Here is a 21007-nt window from a genome sequence, read left to right as displayed (position 1 = left end):
CAAGTTCTGCTGTGTAATTATTATTACGCGTGACAGCTGTTTCGCCCTCTGAAGGCATTATCAAACTGTGCCTTCAGAGGGCGAAACAGCTGTCACGCGTAATTTATTTATTTATTTATTTATTATTTTTTTTTTATTTACGCCCTAATGGGCTTTTACATGAAAATATACATTTACATTGATTACAATAATTGAACATAAGAAGATAAATGGAGTTAATTGTAAGAAAGCAACACATATAATAAAATTTTGTGCAAATTAGCAAAACACTAATAAGATGGATTCAATATAAAATATACCCAAGCATGAAATAGTAAGTAAAAGAAAATTCAACATAAAAAGTAAGTAAGTGGGTGTGTTTAAACCCAGTATTAATTGTGAGTTTAACAGATCGATAAACCAATATAAATTAGAGTGTAACTTACTCGTGAGGTAAAGAACATTATAACAGAGATTTAAAAAAAAAAAAAAATAACAAAATAAGAGTTGCACCTGTAAAAAGCAAAAACTAATAGAATTTAGCAATATCGACATGAATAAGAAATAATAAGATCAGAGATGGAACATAGTGTTATGTATAAAAAGTAGTTAGTAGGTATATGCATACAATTATAAGTGTATAGTAGAGCAAATAAAAAACAAACAAATATGGATATAATTTACTTGAAAGGTTTCGAATGGGAGAAGATGTAATAAAATTATTAAAGCTATAAAAGTTAATTATTAGCCGATAGAATCGAAATAAGTTGCCTTTTAAAGCTCACAAAATTGTCAAAACCAAACATATCTATAAGTTCACAGTATTTATTCGCAAGGTTGTGAATTCTAGGAATTGGTGAAAAAATAGAATAATTAGTGTTGAGGTTCTTGTTAAATTTAAAAGTATCTTTACTGCGAGTTTGCCTAGCAGGAACATTAATGCAAATAAGTTCCAACAAATTAGGGCTGTCAATTAAAGATTTAATAATTTTGAATAAAAATAGCAAATCAATTAACACTCTTCTATCAGATAATTTAAGAAGTTTAGTTTCAGCAAGCAAGTTATTGTAATTTATAAATTCGATTGGAATTTTCATTTTAAAATTAATGTACCGAAGGAATTTATTTTGTACCTTTTCTAATGATTGAGAATGGACCTTGTAGTACGGTGACCATACGGTGGAATTGTATTCTAATTTGCTTCGTACTAACGAGCAATACAGATGTTTTAATGTTGACATACTTTTAAAATTTGCTCCCATTCTCAAAATAAAACCTAGTATTCTCATCGCATCGCTTGTTATTTCATCGATGTGTTCGTTAAACTGTAGACTCTCGTGGAATATAACACCAAGATCACGAATCTGTGATACACGAAGAAGATTAGCACCATTCATAAAATAGGAAAAATTAAGTGGATTTTTGCCTTTGTAAAAACTGATAAACTGGCATTTACCTAAATTTAGTTGCAAATCATTGACAGAACACCACGCACATAGTTTATTAAGGTTCAACTGCAAAATTGCGCGATCGTCATCGTCTTTGATTATTCTGTATATCTTCAGATCGTCGGCAAATAACAGGACTTTAACATTAGTAAAAATATTAACAATATCATTGATAAACAAACAAAATAATATTGGGCCCAAGTGAGATCCCTGTGGTACTCCGCTCGAGGCAGCAAATGTATAAGAAGTAAACGAATCTATCTTGACTGCTAAGTACCTTCCTAATAGATAACTCTTAAACCATTCCAACATGCTCCCTCTTATTCCCAACAATTTTAGTTTACGTAATAATATTTTGTGGTTTACTTTATCAAATGCCTTACTGAAGTCAGTATATATGGAATCAGTTTGATGTGATGCATTAAGGGCATTAACAATATCATTCGTGTACAATATCAAATTGGTAAGAGTAGATCTACCTTTAATGAATCCATGTTGAAGGGGAGAGATGGTTCGATTGATTCGGGATATCAACTTATCTAGTACTAGGCTTTCAAAAAGTTTGGGTAAAGTAGACATTATACATATTGGCCTATAATTTGTTACTTCGCTCTTATTACCTTTTTTGAAAATGGGCGTTAAAAGACTAAACTTCCAAAGGTCCGGGAATACACCTGATGAGAGTGACTTTGTAAATAACTTATGAATAGGATATGACAATGTATGCATACAATTTACTAAAAACCTGGGCGGAACATTATCAGGTCCTGCGGATTTTCGGGAATCAAGACTCTTCAGCTTAGATATAATATCGTCTATGGTTACATTACAGTCAGATATATCAAGAGTTTCAACTTGATTTGTCAAAGCACGAAATATTGCTGTCTTCACTTGCATTAATGTAAACGCCGCTAAAAAAATCAGCAATAAGATTAACAGTTTCCTGAAGATTTTGGGATAATTTAGAATCGAATGACACACTACTAGGTATGTAAGTACCATTTTCTTTTTGGGATTTAACATATTTCCAAAAGAAATTTGAGTCGTCCATGATAGAGCCTTCGACATCACTAATGTAATTTTTGTAACATTTTGCGGAGAGCTTATTGCACTCTGCCCTCAATTTTTGAAACGCAGTGTAATCGATGGCCAGGCGACTTTGTTTGAATCTCTTATGAGATAATTTTTTGAGGTAAATTAAGTCTATCAGGTCTTTTGAGAACCATTTTGGGTATAGAGTTTCTCTGTAAGTCGTTAAAGGAACAAATTGTTCAATTGCAGAATTAACGATGAAGTAAAATTTTTTAAGGTGTACATTAATATCATCGTCGCTATCAAAGAATGACCAGTCAGTCTGTTTAAGGAAATTTGAAATTTTAACATAGTCAGCTTTTTTGAAATTTCGAGTTTCTACTACCTTTTTTACGATAGGAATTGGTTTAAGATAGGTAATTATGGTAATAATAATTACACAGCAGAACTTGTTTAAAAATAAACTGTTTTTATAAACCCAATAATAATATTATTGTATATATAAAAAATAAAAAAATAAAATGGAGTTCTACAAATTAAACTTAATAACAATAAATATACCAACTGCCTTCTCCAAGCGTTTAACGCACTCGAATAGAAAAAAAAACAAATCATTAATGCTTTATTTTCAAAATTCCTCAGTCATATTTAACAGGTGCGCATTATGTGTGCATAGTGTGTGCATTATATGTGCATTATGTGTGCATAGTGTGCGCATTATGTGTGCCTAGTGTGTGTATTATGTATGCATAGTGTGTGCACTGTGTCTGCTCTGTGTGTGCACTATGTTTGCATTAACTAATCAAATGGGACAAAAAACAAACATTTTTCAACATTATATTGAAACAAAAGTTTTTTGTCCCATTTGCTTTCGTAATGAACACACGATGTGATATTTCGCTTTCCAAAATTTATGTGGTTCGTTTGAATAAAAACACTGAAAACTACAATTGTTTTTTTAAAACCCTTTCCATTTCGACATATACACGTGTAAGTATAGTTATTATTTTTTTTTTTTTTTTTTTTTTATTGTGTTTATTTCTTGCTAGAGCAATCCCGATGAGTAACAGAACTCATTTTAGGACAGGAGGAACTTACAATTCATATGTAGGAGGTAGTAGGAACAATTTTACAACGGTATTTTGATATCAAATATAAGTTTCACATTCAATACAGCATAAAAATTAAAAATTAAAATAATGACACGTTAAGTAGAACAAACAACAATAGAAAACAAGTACAGAAAGAAAAAAAAAACATGGATAAGATACAACAAGAAATGACAACACAGTTACATATTTTCATTTTTAAATGTAGTTAAAAAATATTCTTTTAAAGCATTGCTTTGCAATTTTTTATTATGGTGGATGTGTTTGTACATATCTGGAAGTGAATTATATAGTGTATAGGCAATATAGTTCAGTGATTTTAACCCATATTTTGTAGTGTGTGTTTGAGGAATGCGGATTTTATTGTTATTTCGAGTATTGTGGTTGTGGATGTCTTGATTGTAAAGTGGCTTGATGTTGGTGTGAGTTGATTTTTGGGTAATTTGTAGGATGGTGCTTGTGATTTCATATTTAGGAAGGATTGTAATTGGAAGGATACCAGAAACTGAATAGATGTCCCTAACATGAATGTCCCATGGAAGTTCAAACACATTTCTGAGAGCTCGGTTTTGAACCACCTGCAGGTCAGCTATCAATTTCTTTGAGGCAAAACCCCAGATACAGCAGAGATAGGAAAGGTGTGAATGTACCATGGCATAGTATACTGAAGTTAGTAAAGGAATGGGTAGTAATCCTTGAAGCCTATATAGTACACCAGTTATAGGGGTAATTTTCTCTTTTATATGATTTATATGGAGATCCCACGAGAGTTGGGAATCTACGATAAGACCCAAATATTTTGTGTTCATTTTCTTTTCGAGGCAGTTGTCTCCAATTTTAATATCGAGGCTGAAATTTTTCTTGTTACCGAAAAGTATATAATGGGTTTTTTTTACGTTAAGAGTTAGTTTGTTTATTCTCAACCAGTTTGTGAGATGGGAAATATCAGCATTCATCTCCGTTTCAAGCTCCGCTAGGTTGAGTTTATTGTAAAAAATTACCGTATCGTCAGCATAAAGTTGTATAGTTCCTTTAATACCCCACTTTGTTATGTCATTCACGTAGATTAGGAATAGCAACGGTCCAAGAATTGATCCCTGTGGTACTCCACATGTTATTTTACCTAATTCACTCATTTCTCCTCCAAATTCTACTGCCGAAAAGCGATTTGATAAATAAGATCGGAAAAGCTCCAGAGGTGTACCAACAATACCCAAATGCTTCAGTTTTTCGATCAATACTTTATGATCCACCGTGTCAAACGCCTTCTTTAGATCAATAAATATTGCCGCCGTAAAATCACCGTCATCTATATGTTTCTGCAGATTTGATATAAAATCGAAGGCTGCACATTTAGTGTACATTTATTTAGGCTGCACATTTAGTGTACATTTATTTACATTTAGTGTACATTTAGTGCACATTTATTTATTCATTTTCGGCCCGTCGGGCTTTAAATGAGTATAAATTAATTACATTACAAAGTGCATTCAAATGAACAATAATAATGTCATTAAAAGAAAGGAAAAATGAATACAGAAAAGAAAGAAAAGAGAAAAAAGGTATTAAAACCTGCCTGGAGTAAATAATAAAAGCCAACATAAAGGAAAAAGTAAATTATAAGTTTAAAATTTACATGAAGTGTAAGTTACAGATCTTTGAAAAGTATAATGTGTCTATATTACCTACAACATACATATATATTGAAATACATGATTATAGTAAATAGTAATTGTAATTATATGAAATGTATTAACCGTACCAACTGCATTGTATTAACTGTACACGTGACTTTATTTGTACATAATATGTGAAATGTTAACTCTTCTTCCATCCACAAGCTAAGGCTTTTAATGGAAGACCAGTAAAATTATAATAATATATATATAAAATAAAGTCGTTTTTCGTGTCTTGTCTGTTTGTGCGCTTAGTTCTCCTAAACTACGCTACAGATTTTATACGGTTTTCACTGTGGTTTAGAGAATTTCTTCGGGAAGGTTTATGTAAATAATACATGCATATTATATTTATAGAAAGTAATCAAGTCAAAAAAAATATTTCGGGCGCTTACATTGCTAACGCTGCATAAACCTTAGAAGATACAACAAAATAATATACTACGGAATTACATATATTAATATATTATAATATTTCTAAAAAAGGCCTACAGAAAAGTCCGCAGTTTTAAATGTTATTTATTCATTTTATTTTAATTTTATTTTGTACTATAGAAATAAACAGTACATGATTTAGAGAGATGAAACAATATACAGGAATAAGATACTTCATGTTGGGTACCTATGATATGTTTCCTTGTAATGTCTGCTATTGTATAAACATAAGGAATAAACATAAGGTGTGTGTGCGTGCGTGCGTGTGTGCGTGTGTGCGTGTGTGCGCGTGTGCGCGTGTGTGCGTACGCGTGCGCGTGTGCGTGTGCGTGTGTATCTTTATGTATGCGCATTGAACAGTTTGAATTATTGACATGATGCCACGTTTGAATTTGAGTAGTGAATCCGAAAAAAATGTACAAAAATATTAGTATGAAGAGCTCGGTTAATTGGAGAAATTCCATTTGTTTTACAATTAAGCGTGTGAAATAGCACTGTATGTCGTGTACGTCTCAAAGGTATATTGAAATTAATAAGGGATAAGAAGTTAGGTACAGTCGATGTTATTGTTTAAAATTCTGTGTATAAATATTGAGTCGGCTGCTACTCGTCTTTACTGCAAAGTTTCAAATGTTCTGGAGGGTAACTTATAGCTTATAGGGAGTTCACATCTCCCGAAAATAACAATAATATTTACATTTCCCCACATTCACGTGCGACTGGCAACATTACAATCTCGCGCGAGATGCCTCACGCAAAAATCATATCATTCTCTCTCCAGTGGTCTCAGCCGCCGATTTAGCCCTAAATCTCCTCCAACGTACGCGATCTGTTGGTTCATAAAATTATTGTAATCTGAGTTTGTTAAAATAAATAAACTAAATTATAAATATTCGAATTCTAATTTTACACACCGAGAGTAATCACGCAACCTTGTATTCTGCGGATTGGAGAACCACAGAATCATCCAGCCAACAATCCATTTAAATTGGCGATAATCACAATCTTCCAGTATATTCAAAGGTATTTTAGAATTTGGAGGTAATATATTTTCTAAATTTGTTTTGGATACGTTCTATACTATTTTTTTTCATTTTTTTAATTAATAATTTTCTTTTGTTACATGCATAAAAATATAGGTAATTACAAAAAATCAAGTATTACAAAAACAAGTATTACATTATTAAAATTATTATAGTATTACAAAAAGCATTTCATTCACAGGTAAAGAAGGTACTATAAAAAAAAGGTAGCTTTAAGATAAGAAAAATAAAATGATAATTAATTAAATAAAAAATATAATAGAATAGTCTGCATATATACCAAAAAAAATCCCACATAGGCATCGCCAGTTCGTGGGTATAATTATTTTTTTTAGTGCAGTTTATAAAATAAATAATTCCGTTCTTACAAAATTATAATTAAGAAAAAAAGGTTAAAAAATATAAAAATTAAGGATTTGTAAATTTACAAAAGGTAGGATGTTTTAGCAGGTAAGTATTTGTGTCAATGGTAGTGATCCAAGTCTTTATTACATTTTTGTATATGCTGTAAGACGATATATTTTTAGATCTAATTTCTATAGTCTGATTGTAGATTGTAGATTTTTGGGGCAACGAAAAAAAGCATGTCTCTGCGCAAGCCTAGTTTTGCATAATGGAACTTGTAGCGCGCGGAATATTACTGCCAATACACCATCTCTCTCTCCCCATATGGCATTGTCCCTGTCTTGCTGCACGCAGGCGACGAGATGCGCAGAACGCTCTCTACGCATCCCCCCCCACGCGGCCGACCATCCCCTACGCTGCTGACACAGAATGAAGCCCTTAAAAGCAGCAACTCACCCTTACACAGTACAGTTCTCCTGTCTGCTTGCCTTGGCTAGTACCCTCCCTCAGCTGGCTACCCGTGCCCCGCACGGCCCTCTGAGGACAGCTATCTACTACCATTGCTAAGCAACCGACTTGAAGACTACTAGACTCGCTAAAGGCGCGCTCCTCTTCTTGGCTACCTGTGCTGCGCACAGCCCTTGAGAGACAGTAATCCGCCCCAAGCAAACCTAGGCTAGTCCCGAACAGTTGTGCTGCGACTCGATTCTATTTTGTTGTTCCCAATTACTATCCCGCAAGGACCCTATATAAATCCTTGCCTAGTCGATAAATGTTATTTTCAAAGTGTATTCGTGTAAATTGTAAATTGTGACTATTTTGCTATTGTAATCTGTGTAACCTAAACAATAAACTGTGTTTTAAGCCACCAAAAGTCTTATAAACTGGCGCCCAACTAAGTGGCCAGATACATTGTGCAAAAGTGTTAAAATCAGTGAAAATTTCGCGTCCGCGCCGCAGCCCTCGCTTCAAGATGCAAGCCAATGGGGAAGGCGCTATCATCAGCTTTACTCAGGAGCAATTCGCAGAATTCCTGAATTCAATAAAGCGAACGCAAACAGAGCCACAGCGTACGGGTATGTTCACCACTTGTACGGCTCGGTACGATGGCACGAGAGAAAGAAGCGCAGTTGAGAGCTTCATAGCCGCGGCAACCATATTCAAATGTGCCGAAAAGATCGGAGACGAGAGCGCACTGGTAGGACTACCTCTCCTATTAACAAAAGATGCAGCTGCCTGGTGGCTCGGAGTAAAAGGGGAAGTACGTACTTGGGAAGATGCAATGAATCTCTTAAGACATGCTTTCGCCCCTCAGAAACCGGCGTACAAAGTATACAATGAAATATTTAGTTTCAAACAAGACACCTCCGTATCAACTGATGTCTTTATCTCAAAACAACGGATGCTGCTTGCGGAATTGCCTCCGCCCATCCACCTAGAAAAGGTCCAGATCGACCTTGTATTCGGACAGCTGAATATCCGCATTCGGGATAGAATTCCCCGTGAATCAATTAGCTCTTTCGCTGAACTGCTTGTAAAAGCGAGACTAATTGAAGAAAACTTACACGAACTTACTAAACCTGGCACAGCACGTACAGCGGAAAATAAGTTCGAAGGCCGTTTGCGTTGCGCGCACTGCCACAGATTCGGCCACCTTATTGAGGAGTGTCGTACCCGCCGGAGCCAAGAGGTTGGGGCACCTACCAGACCCATTCCACGGCAGAGCAGAAGTGCACCGGAGACGACCAGCGACGCCAAATTCGCCTGTTATGGTTGCGGCAAGCCTGGTATTGTTAGGAGCAAATGCCCGCAGTGCAACCGGGGAAAAGTGAACGTGCCTTACACAAGAGCGGACTTTTGTTCAGTAAGCGAAGTAGGGCTCCCTAGAGCAAGGCCCACTCTGCAAATTAAGGTCGGGTCACACATAGGAACCGCTCACATTGACACCGGGGCTAGGCTAAGTGTGGCATCGGCCGAGCTACACAGGCGCCTGATTACCCAAAAATTTAAACCATCTAAAAGGACCATGGATATTGTTCTAGCGGATGGAATTCCGAAACGTCAAGAGGTGGAGATCATAAACGGCACCGTGACTCTCAGAGGAAGGAAAATACCCTCTAGTTTCATTGTCCTCCCTGGGTGCCACGAAAATCGCACCCTCTTGGGAGTGGACTTTATTGAAGACGCGGGGATTGAAATAAATATTCCCCAACGTGCATGGGCATTTTCTGACAGCCCTGAGAAACACTATCTCTTAAACATGGAAGATGATACTTTAATACAACTGCAAGAAAATTATGCGATAGGAGAGGTTAAACTAGATGAACCTCTTCGTTTATGTCCTTCGCCCTCCTCACCACCAAAGGATCATGGCTATGAGATCTACGCACCGCCTCTTTTAAGTCCCCTTAAAAGGACACCGCCCCGCGCTGATCTTTGGGCAAAAATGATAGCCCTTAACGAGCTGTTCCACGAGGACGCCCTGGAGGAGGGAGATCTTATGGAAATCATGACAGATTCGTACAGGCTGTTCGACGACTCTCCGAAAAAGAAGACGGACTCCTGGATGGAAATTTGCTCTCTGGACGCCGAAGTACTGGGCCTCCGGTCAGATGAAGCCACCCACCTAACACACGATGAGAGAGACCAGCTAGACCTTCTTCTGCATGAGAATGCCTCCATTTTCTCGGCGATCCTCTCATCCACTACGAAAATCGAGCATAGGATCGAGACACTCGACCACTCACCTAATGGAGCTACGCTCAGAAGTAGACAATATGCTAGCGCAAGGCATTATAGAAGAAGCCGATTCCCCTTGGGCCGCACCAGTGGTTATGGTTCCCAAAAAAGACGGAAGTAGACGAATATGCATCGATTTTCGATTGCTCAACGCCATTACAGTACCAGACGCGTACCCCTTACCGAGGATGGATGACCTGCTACACTCGGCAAAGCAATCCAACTACATGTCAACCATAGACCTTCGGTCAGGCTACTGGCAAATTAAAGTGCTGGAGAAGGATCGCGATAAGACGGCATTCATAACACCGTTTGGTTTATATCGCTTTTTGAAAATGCCATTCGGTCTTCGAAACGCCCCAGGAACCTTCCAACGCCTTATAGACCAATTGAGGATCGATTAGACCACATCAACATCCTAGCATATCTAGACGACATAATTATTCTATCATCTTCCTTCGAAACACATCTTGCTGATTTGAGACAGGTGTTCTATAAGCTAGGTGAATTTAATCTCACTGCCAACCGAGATAAATGTCACTTCTGCTGCTCGAGTATAAATTACCTGGGACATTTGATATCTCCAGGAGGGATCAGCACCAACCCGGAGAAAATTGCTGCCATTTCTCAAATGAAGGAACCGAAGAACGTCAAGCAACTACAGACCTTTCTTCAAACCTGCTCCTGGTATCGACGATTTGTACCTGAGTTTGCGAAGATTGCAAAACCACTAAGCGACTTAACAAAGAGAGATGTCAGATGGGAATGGAACCCCCCGCAGCAGAACGCCTTCGACACCCTGAAAAGGTTACTTACTAGTGCCCCTATCTTACGCCAAGCCGACGGAACTAAAGCATTTACCATAAAAACAGATGCAAGTAACTACGCATTGGGAGCAGTTCTGGTCCAGGGGGAGGGCCTCGATGAGCATCCGGTAGAGTATGCAAGCCGCCTACTCTTACCCGCAGAAAGAAATTATTCCACGACAGAAAGAGAAGCCCTAGCAGTGGTATGGGCAGTCACAAAGTTCAGAGGATACATCGAAGGAACAGAAGTCACGGTTGTCACCGACCACCAAGCGTTAAAGTGGTTAATGTCCTTAAAATCTCCCACAGGGCGCCTCGCGAGATGGGCTCTGCAGCTTCAACCATACAATTTGAATATCCAGTATACCCCAGGACGTACAAACCTCGTGGCAGATACACTATCACGCCCACCTTTACCTGAGGAGCTCCCATCCATTTGTGCAGTTTGCACCGTAACCATCGACGTTCCCGTACGAAACGCTGTTGACATCCGAGAAGAACAACTAAAAGATGCTGATTTAAAAAAAATCATTGAGTGTTTTGAAGACCAGACTCCGAACGAGAACCTTAGTTACTGGACAACTAAGGGATACCTAATGCTACAAGGTGTATTGTATCGCTACGCACCAGACATAGAAGAAGAAGATGCCCAACTAGTTGTCCCCGAGCAAGAACAACACAAAATACTAGCGGCTTATCATGATGCCCCAACTGCCGGACATTATGGAGTAGAACGCACGATTCGAAGGATCGCAAGGCGATACTTCTGGAAGAACATGCGAACCTATATAACAAAATACATAAAAAACTGTATTGAGTGCCAAAGGTACAAACCATCAAATTTAAAACCCGCTGGCCTTTTGCAGACGTCGGTCATGAACCAGCGATTTGAAACAGTAGCCTTTGACCTTTTTGGACCACTCCCAACATCCAAAGACGGCAAAAACTGGATTTTCATCATCGAAGACGTTGCCACGCGCTGGATAGAGCTATTTCCTATTCAAGAAGCTACTGCAGAAACCTGCGCCCGTATTCTTATTGACGAAATTTGCCTGCGTTATGGAACTCCCCGCCGACTTATCAGCGATAACGGCACACAATTTGTGTCTGCAGTGATGCAACAGCTGACTTACTGCCTGGACATCAAACACACCTTCACGCCATCATATCATCCAGAAGCAAACCCTGTCGAAAGAAAAAACCGAGATCTAAAACCACAACTGGCCATCTTGGTAGGCACAGAGCATAGAACCTGGGCCGAAAGCCTGCCTTCGATACGTTTCGCCATGAACACCGCTTTCTGCCAAAGCACCGGTTACTCCGCTTCCTACCTAACGTTTGGACGTGAGCTTAGATCGGCCGATGATGTGGGTAGAGACTTAAGAGGCATCATTCAATCAGAAAACTTCATTCCGGAAATAACACCTCACCTGCTACACCTTGCTGACACATTACGTCTGGTCAGAAATCACAATGACCACAAACAAGATAAACAAAAGGAATACATGGATAATAAAAGAAGAGAGGATCCTCAATACCAGCCCGGGGATCATGTCCTTGTCCAATCACACGCTCTTAGCAAGGCTGCAAGGGGGTTTAGTGCCAAATTAGGACCACGGCGAGATGGCCCATACCTAGTACTACAAAAACATGGACCAACAAGCTACGAAATAGCTGCCATGACAGCCCCGGATGTTTCGCTTGGCACTTACCATACATCGGCGCTGACTCCATACCAAGGGTTTGTCAGACCACTACCAGCTCCAGTGATTCCCCTGCGCAAACGGGGCCGTTCTAAGAAGAATAAATAAGAAATCTCGCTTGCTACAAATCTGGATCTTCAGCGAGACGCTCCTCGATCCAGAGGGGGAGGATGTAGCGCGCGGAATATTACTGCCAATACACCATCTCTCTCTCCCCATATGGCATTGTCCCTGTCTTGCTGCACGCAGGCGACGAGATGCGCAGAACGCTCTCTACGCATCCCCCCCCACGCGGCCGACCATCCCCTACGCTGCTGACACAGAATGAAGCCCTTAAAAGCAGCAACTCACCCTTACACAGTACAGTTCTCCTGTCTGCTTGCCTTGGCTAGTACCCTCCCTCAGCTGGCTACCCGTGCCCCGCACGGCCCTCTGAGGACAGCTATCTACTACCATTGCTAAGCAACCGACTTGAAGACTACTAGACTCGCTAAAGGCGCGCTCCTCTTCTTGGCTACCTGTGCTGCGCACAGCCCTTGAGAGACAGTAATCCGCCCCAAGCAAACCTAGGCTAGTCCCGAACAGTTGTGTCGCGACTCGATTCTATTTTGTTGTTCCCAATTACTATCCCGCAAGGACCCTATATAAATCCTTGCCTAGTCGATAAATGTTATTTTCAAAGTGTATTCGTGTAAATTGTAAATTGTGACTATTTTGCTATTGTAATCTGTGTAACCTAAACAATAAACTGTGTTTTAAGCCACCAAAAGTCTTATAAACTTCATATGCATTATTTACTCTAGAACGATTTTCGTTTTTTGTAAAATGTACATTTCGTGAAAATATATATTTCAGACATTGCATAAAGTAAATTTTTCTTATATCTAATAGTTTAGCTTCTTGAAATAATTGCAAGGAGGGCTAGGTAACATCTTTTTGCAACATTATTTTTAGTATTAATTTTTGAGCTATTTTTAGCGGCTTAGTGTGGTTATTATAGATACCCCCCATCCAATTATTCCATAAGATATTGATGATTGTACCAATGCATGATAAACCAGTTTCATTCTTTTGATATCAACTATGTTATTTAATCGTTTAAAAATGTAAGTTAAATACCTAAGTTTATTTACAAGCTTTTCTACGTGATTTGTCCATTTCAATTGGCTCTCTATAGTAATTCCTAGGTATTTAACTGTGTTCCCCGAATTCATTTCTACACAGTTAGAACACGAAACAGGGTTGCAAGTATTGTTATGAAACCTTATATTTAGGTGAGTTAAGGGTGCCGTCCTTTTGTTATTATAAAATGGAATACAAATAGTTTTTTCACAGTTCAGAGTTAGAAAGTTTTGGTTGAGCCATTCTTTGACAATGGATGTGCACTTATTTGCATTTTCAGAGACTTCTTTCCAAGATTTACCATCGACTGTGATTGCAGTATCATCAGCATACGAGGATAATTTTCCCGGAATACTGATATTACACAGATCATTGATATAGATTAGGAACAATAACGGACCGATAACTGTTCCTCGTGGAACCCCATGTCTCACAGATTCTGTTTTACTAATAATATCACCAATTTTTGTACATTGTCTGCGATCAAGTAAATAATTTGTTAAAACTGACAGACAATTATTTTTAATTCCTATATTATTGAGTTTTCTAATCAGTTTATTATGATTAACTGTATCAAACGCTTTTTTCAGGTCTAAAAAGATTGTTAAACTTTTCATATTTAAGTCAAGATTGGTGTATATATTTTTTGTTATATTAAATAAAGCATCATCTGTACTAAGACCTGTTCTGAAACCATATTGATTTGTGGACAAAAGTGCATTTGATTCTAAAAACTCTAGCACTTGTATTTTAATATTTTTTTTCAAATATCTTTGCTAGTTGGGATATTAGCAAGATATTAGCGATATTGGTCTGTAATTGTCTAGTTTAGAGATTTATCCAGATTTAAGTATTGGTACAATATTGGAGAGTTTAAATGCGTCTGGGAAAACGTTTTTTTCAAAGCAGGAATTAAAAATGTGTTGCAAAGGCTACGAAATGTATTGTTTAGTAGACTTGATAGCGATGGCGCTCAATTCATTTGGACCATTGGCTGTATTTGTGTTAAGATTGTCAATGTGTTTTATTATTTCAGATTCGGTAAGACGTTTAAATTGAGATAATTTAGGACAATTTTCAGAGTGTTCGTCCATTTGAGTGGGTTGATGTACATGGTTTTGAAATGTGGGGTTGTTATTTATTATATCTGAGGCAACATTTGTAAAAAAATCATTGAATTTATTTGCAATATTTCTTATATCCGTTATGACTATTTTATCATCTGTAACAATTTTTTCAGGGAATGTTTTTACTTTATGTTTTCTATTTGTTATTTCATTTATGACTTGCCAGGTTTTTTTAGAATCATTATCAGCTTTTTGTAATTGTTTAGTATAGTACTCATGTTTACATTTTTTTATAAGAATATTGAAAAAATTTCTATAAGTGATGTATTGCAGTTGTAAATTTCCATTAGGGGGAACATTTTTTGCCATACAATATTTCTCATGATTTTTGTAAATTTTGTACAGTTTATTCCTGTGTTGGCTTGCAATTATCAATCCACGCGTGATCCATGGCTTTATTTTTTATGTTTTCTTCTAGGTGTTAATGTTGGTTCAAGACTATTCTTGATTTTATCATTTAATATTGAATAGAAGGTGTTTAGTGATTGATTTGGGTCATTATTGGATAAAACTGTGTTCCAATTTTCTTTTTTTAGAAAACTGTTTAGGTTTTATAGTTAATTTTATCCTTGTAAAGTTTATACTGTGGATTCCAAATTGGCGATGCATATTCCAGTGTTCTTCTGACTAATGCAAAATATAAGATTACGATTGTACGCAGATTACCTACTGAATACTTTACTTACACGTAGCACGAAACCAAGCATTGTATACGACCTATTAACGATTGAGTCAATGTGCTTTTTAAATATAAGTTTGCTATCAATGTAAACGCCGAGGTCTTTATATTTCGGTTTAGAGATGACAGGTTCATTGTTGAATGAATAGGAGTACTTAATTGCGTGTTTATTTCTGGTAAATGTCATAGTAAGACATTTAGAATCGTTGATATCTAGACAGTTAACATTGCAATACTTGCAAAGCCAATCTAAGTCACTTTATAACGCTTCGCAGTCAGAAAGAGAACGAATGAGTTTGAATATTTTCATGTCATCGGCATAAAGTTATATATGGAATTTTTAAAATATGATCAAATGTCATCTATATAAATGTTGAACATTAGCGGACCTAGGTGGGACCCTTGGGAGACACCAGATTTTACCTCTATAGATTTTGAGAAGAGACCGTTGATTAAGATAACCTGATTACGGTTACTAATGTAAGATTTAATCCATCTAAACAGGTCACCGTGTATACCAAGCAGGACGAGCTTTTTCAAAAGGATTGAGTGTATTACGCGATCGAAAGTGAGAAGTCTGTATACATAGTATCAACTTGCTCTTTGTCATCCATCTTGCTATGAATGAAAAGGGCCAGGTTGGATGTCATAGACCGACCTCTCATGAATCCGTGCTGATTCGGTGTAATGATTGTGGAAATAGCCGAGTATAATTCATCAAAGACAATCTTTTCTAGAAATTTGCTTAAAATAGGAAGTAGAGAAATTGGACGGTAGTTTTTAACGTCATGCTTATCAATAGTTTTATAGATAGGTGTAATAACGGCTGTTTTCCACTTTAGGGGAAACGTTACTTCTGTTAGTGATTTTTTATAGCCTCTCAATTTTTTGTTTTTTTTTTTTTTACTTTATTTATTCTCATTTCTTTACACATTTAATACATAATAACAAATAGTATATAATAACTAATAGTATAAACAAGAAATGAAAACCCACTAATTCACTGCCTGAGTGTTTGGTAATATAAAAACGATTACTATATTTCCAAGTACCTAAATATATAGTATAAAATACATAAGTAGAATAAGTGAAAAAGTTTTTTTTTTAGTTTTTATAAAAAGTAAAGAGAAAACATATTAGAAAGTTACAGCAAGTGAGTTGTATAAGGATAGATAAATTTATATAAATAAATTAAAATATAAATAAATTTATATTCCTGGTCCTTTTTTAATATCTATCTTATCCAATTAAATATGTTAGTTATGTTAGGCATTTAATTTATATTAAAATTGCGCTTTACAACACACAGATACCGCAATTTGAGAAATCACTTGCAACACAACTATTTGCTTCAGGCACCTATCTTTGTCGCGATAACAAGTATATCAGAGTTCTCCGTGTTGGGTTATTTACTGAGAATATTGTTTGGTTTTCAAAGAGGAAACATAAGTTATTCTTATTTTGTGAATATTGCTAATATTAATTCTTTTGTTATTTGTCATTTATTTTCCTGATCACAGTTTCCTATTTAAATTATCTCGAAAATGTAGTAGTTAGAATAGGTATAGGTCGTAGTCAAAGAATGCGTTTGGTACATCTTAATGACGAAAACGAAGAAGAAAGGGAAATCCAACTGTCAAATAACAGAGAAAGTACTTCTTCACGAAGAGATAGATAATCGTCTGTTGAACCTGAGGCTCGCCTTAGTCGTGATCGGGATAGGCATAGATTCCAGAGAGCCAGAGAATCTTCCGTACAAAGAAATAATCGATTACTCACCGACCCATGAGGGTTACTGATTCGTTTTCAAATAGTTGAATATTAATGATATTAAATAAGTTGATGCTGCTATGAATTACGATTCTTCAATTGAATTCAAGAATGATCATGTAATTCCAATAGGTACAATGTGCGTCTAAAATTACATATTAGAAATTGCTCATCTACTAAGAGAATCCATTGTAATAAAAGTACTTGAAACCATGGATAACTTCTGGAATTGTTAACTGCCTCATTAAACGTGACAAATTACACAAGAGTTGTCGTAAAGAATCAAATAATATCGAACTGTTTGCACATTATAAAAGATACAGAAATTGGTGTTCTAAAATTATAAAAACGACCAAACAGACATATTATACAGGGAAGCTTCATGAGGTAAAAGGAAACATAAAGCAAGAATGGAAAATAATAAGACAAGCATTGGATTTTCAAAAGGAATCAGCGCCCATAAATAAACTGAAAATAAATAATAACATTGTATCTATAAATGATAATCCAACAGTCATTACTCACCATGTGAATAATTTTTTTAGTGATATAGGTCAAAATTTTGCTAATCTTTTGTGTAGTGCAAATAATAACACCAGTCAAGAATGTTTAATAAAAAAATTAAATCGAACACAATCTATGCAAAATGTCTGTTTAGAATTCAAACCAACGAATTGTAATGATGTTTTAAAGGTGATTAATGAGCTAAAATCAGGTTTTTCGAGTGGAAATGATAGTATAAGTGCAATGGTCTACAAACAAAATGCTTTTGAAGTTAGTTATACTTATTACACACATTATAAATGTTAGTTTTGAGAATGGCTTGTTCCCTAATCATTGCAAAAATGCCAAAGTTATTCCTTTATTTAAAGGAGGAGATAATAAGAAGACTAGCCTACATTTTCAAAAATCTAAGAAACATATTGGACAAAGTTACATAAAAAACTGTATTTTATTTATTTATACTGGGTTTTTACAGAAGATCTCACTTACGTGAGAACAATCCAGTTATAAAAACTCAGTTGACATACAAATACACATACGTATATTATGCTCTTGTTCAATCAATGCTTTCATATAATGTTGTCTGTTGGGGTTCTTGTAACAAGACTACGCTAGAGCCTTTGAATGTTGCGCAAAAATTAATTAAAAAAATAATGTAAGGGCCAACGCCAACACGCACTAGCGACCTGTGCGCGCAGCCACGACGCGCGGCCTGTCTGCAGGGCTTGCGATTTGCAACGCGGCCAAAACCGCGGCTACGATCATCAGTTGCACATACAGCGCGCTTCAAAATGGACGTTGAGGAAATAGCAGTGCTTTTGTATCTTATAAGTAAGAAGCGGAAAAAGAAAAGGAAAAAATATTGGGTTCATCCCTTGCTACGTGAAAGGCGAACAAAGGGATTATTTTATACTTATTTCACCGACCTTCAGCAATATGATGACAAGTTCTTTAATTATTTGCGGATGAGCAAGTCTTCGCTTAAAAAACTGTTAAGAAAATTAAGTCCATCAATCACCGGCACTGTAACTAAATTTCGCCCATGCATTTCTGCCAAGGAAAAACTTGTAACTTTAAGGTAAGCCTATGCCTATCTAATTTTATTCAAATTATTTCTTTATCTCGGTGTCTGTTTTATGAAAAAGGATGCAGGTAGATAAGTGAAACAAGTAGGTACATAAAAGTATTTAAGTACTGTATTATCATAATCAAAAGTGATCTACCGGATCTGCCCTGATGATGGACACTGCAACGCTGTCCGAAACGTCGGCTAAAGAAGGAGTTAGCGCAACACGGCATAACACCCCAAAAACAAAAACAAAAAAACAAAAAAGTGCAGTTGTTCAATAATTATTAAAAAACGTTTCAATTATTTCTGAATCTTGCGAGGCCTGGGAGTAGTCTGATTCGGGTGATTGGATAGAATTTTCTTCTCTTCCTGAATCCAATGGCGGCGGCAGTTCACTGGGACGTGACAGAGAAGGGCGGCAGCTCATTGTGGCAAGTGGTCCATTATCCGATTGCTTAGTAAAATATCCCTGTTGATATTTTATTTATTTATTTATTTAACGCCCAGAGGGCTTTTACATGGTTGGTAGTATAATTTTAATTTGACAAATACTTTCAAACATAAAAAATAAGAATAAAATTACATTTGATAAAAGCTATGTAACAAGTTATACAAACACAAGAAACAAAAACAGAAAATTACAGCTATTTGTTGGTTTACATGATGTGTTTAGGAGTATTGTTGAAATAAATGTTTTAAATGATCCACAAAACTTGCCAAGTTGGTATTGAATATGTCAACATCACCCAAGTAATGATTTCCCATGGTGTGAAGTCGTTGTATCGGAGAGTGGGCAATGTAGTTAAGCTTATGTGTGCTGCTGTAGAATATTGTATTTTGTCGTGTTGTTACTGTGGGTGTATGTATGTTTATAAGTTGCAGGAGTTCACAACAGTCGAATTTAGAGTTAAGTATTTTGAATAAGAACGTTAAATCGTTTATTTTACGTCTATCTTCTAATGTATGTATTTTTAGAGTATTTAATAAGAAATTGTATTTTAAGTCTTCGACAGGGATATTTAATTTAAAATTTATAAAACGTAGAAATTTTTTTTGTATTCGCTCAATGTTGTTAATGTGAATTGTATAAGATGGAGACCAAACTACTGAGTTATATTCAATTAGACTTCTTACTAGAGATACGTATAATAGTTTAATTGCTTGCAAAGAATTAAAGTTTTTAGTTGTTCTTAATACGAAGCCTAGTGTTTTCATACCTTTGTTCACAATTTGATGGATATGATTGGTGAAACTTAGTTTTTCGTCCAAAATAATTCCAAGATCTCTCATTTCCGTGACTCTTTCTAAAGCTATGTTATTGATGGAATATTCGAATAAAACAGGATTTTTGTTTCTGAAGAAAGTCAAGGTTTTGCACTTTACTACATTTAAAAATAAATTATTTTGAACGCACCAATCTCTAAACTTACTAATATTTGACTGTAGTATATGGCAATGATTTATATCAGTTATTTTCTTGTATAGTTTGACGTCATCTGCAAAGAGCAATACCTCGACATCGTTGAAGCAATTGGTTATATCATTGATGAAAATGAGGAACAAAACCGGGCCAAGGTGACTACCTTGCGGTAGGCCACTGGTAGCCCGGAAAGCTTTCGACATCCAAGATTTTATTTTAACGAACAGTTTACGATTTGACAAATAGCTACTAAACCATTTTAGCATGTTATCCCTTATTCCTAGAGCAAATAGTTTTTGGATTAGTAGTTTATGGGATACTTTGTCGAATGCCTTCGAAAAGTCTGTATATATACAGTCGACTTGTTTATTTTCTGCAAATGATTGTATAATGAAGTTTTGAAATACCGTTAAGTTAGTTGCGGTGGATCTTCCTTTGATAAAACCGTGCTGTTTTTGATTAATTAATTTTATTAATTTGGGATAGATTTCATCAAGGACCAATGATTCAAAAAGCTTTGGCAGTACTGACTGTATACAAATGGGGCGATAATTAGCTATGTCAGTATCGTCTCCTTTTTTGTAGATCGGTGTAATGAAGCTAGATTTCCAGCGGTCTGGAAAATGTCCAAGGGACAAGAGACGGTTAAATAGTAATGTAAGTGGTTTAGATAATGTATTAGAGCATGTTTTGAGGAATATTGGTGGAATGTTGTCTGGGCCAGCGGATTTGTCAGTGTCTAAGGAAAGTAATTTTTGTTCGCAACACTTTTGTGTGATTTGGCAGTTTGTTAAGTTTGTGGTCATATTAAATTTGTATTCGGGTATTTTATCATCTGGAGTGTCTTCATCATATACATTTTTGAAGAAGTCCGAAAAAAGGTTTACAATATCCTGTGTATTGTTTGCACTGATTCCATTCATATGCATTATTGGCGGGTAGTCTGTGTTTTCATTGTTCATTTTTTTAAGAAATTTCCAAAGGTTTTTGGATTTAAAGAC

Source organism: Hesperophylax consimilis, chromosome 18 (assembly GCF_061612785.1).
Source record: "Hesperophylax consimilis isolate HC1 chromosome 18, BYU_Hcon_1.0, whole genome shotgun sequence".
NCBI lineage: Eukaryota > Metazoa > Arthropoda > Insecta > Trichoptera > Limnephilidae > Hesperophylax > Hesperophylax consimilis.
The sequence above is the reverse complement of the archived record's forward strand: the minus strand, read 5'-3'. Positions refer to the sequence as shown.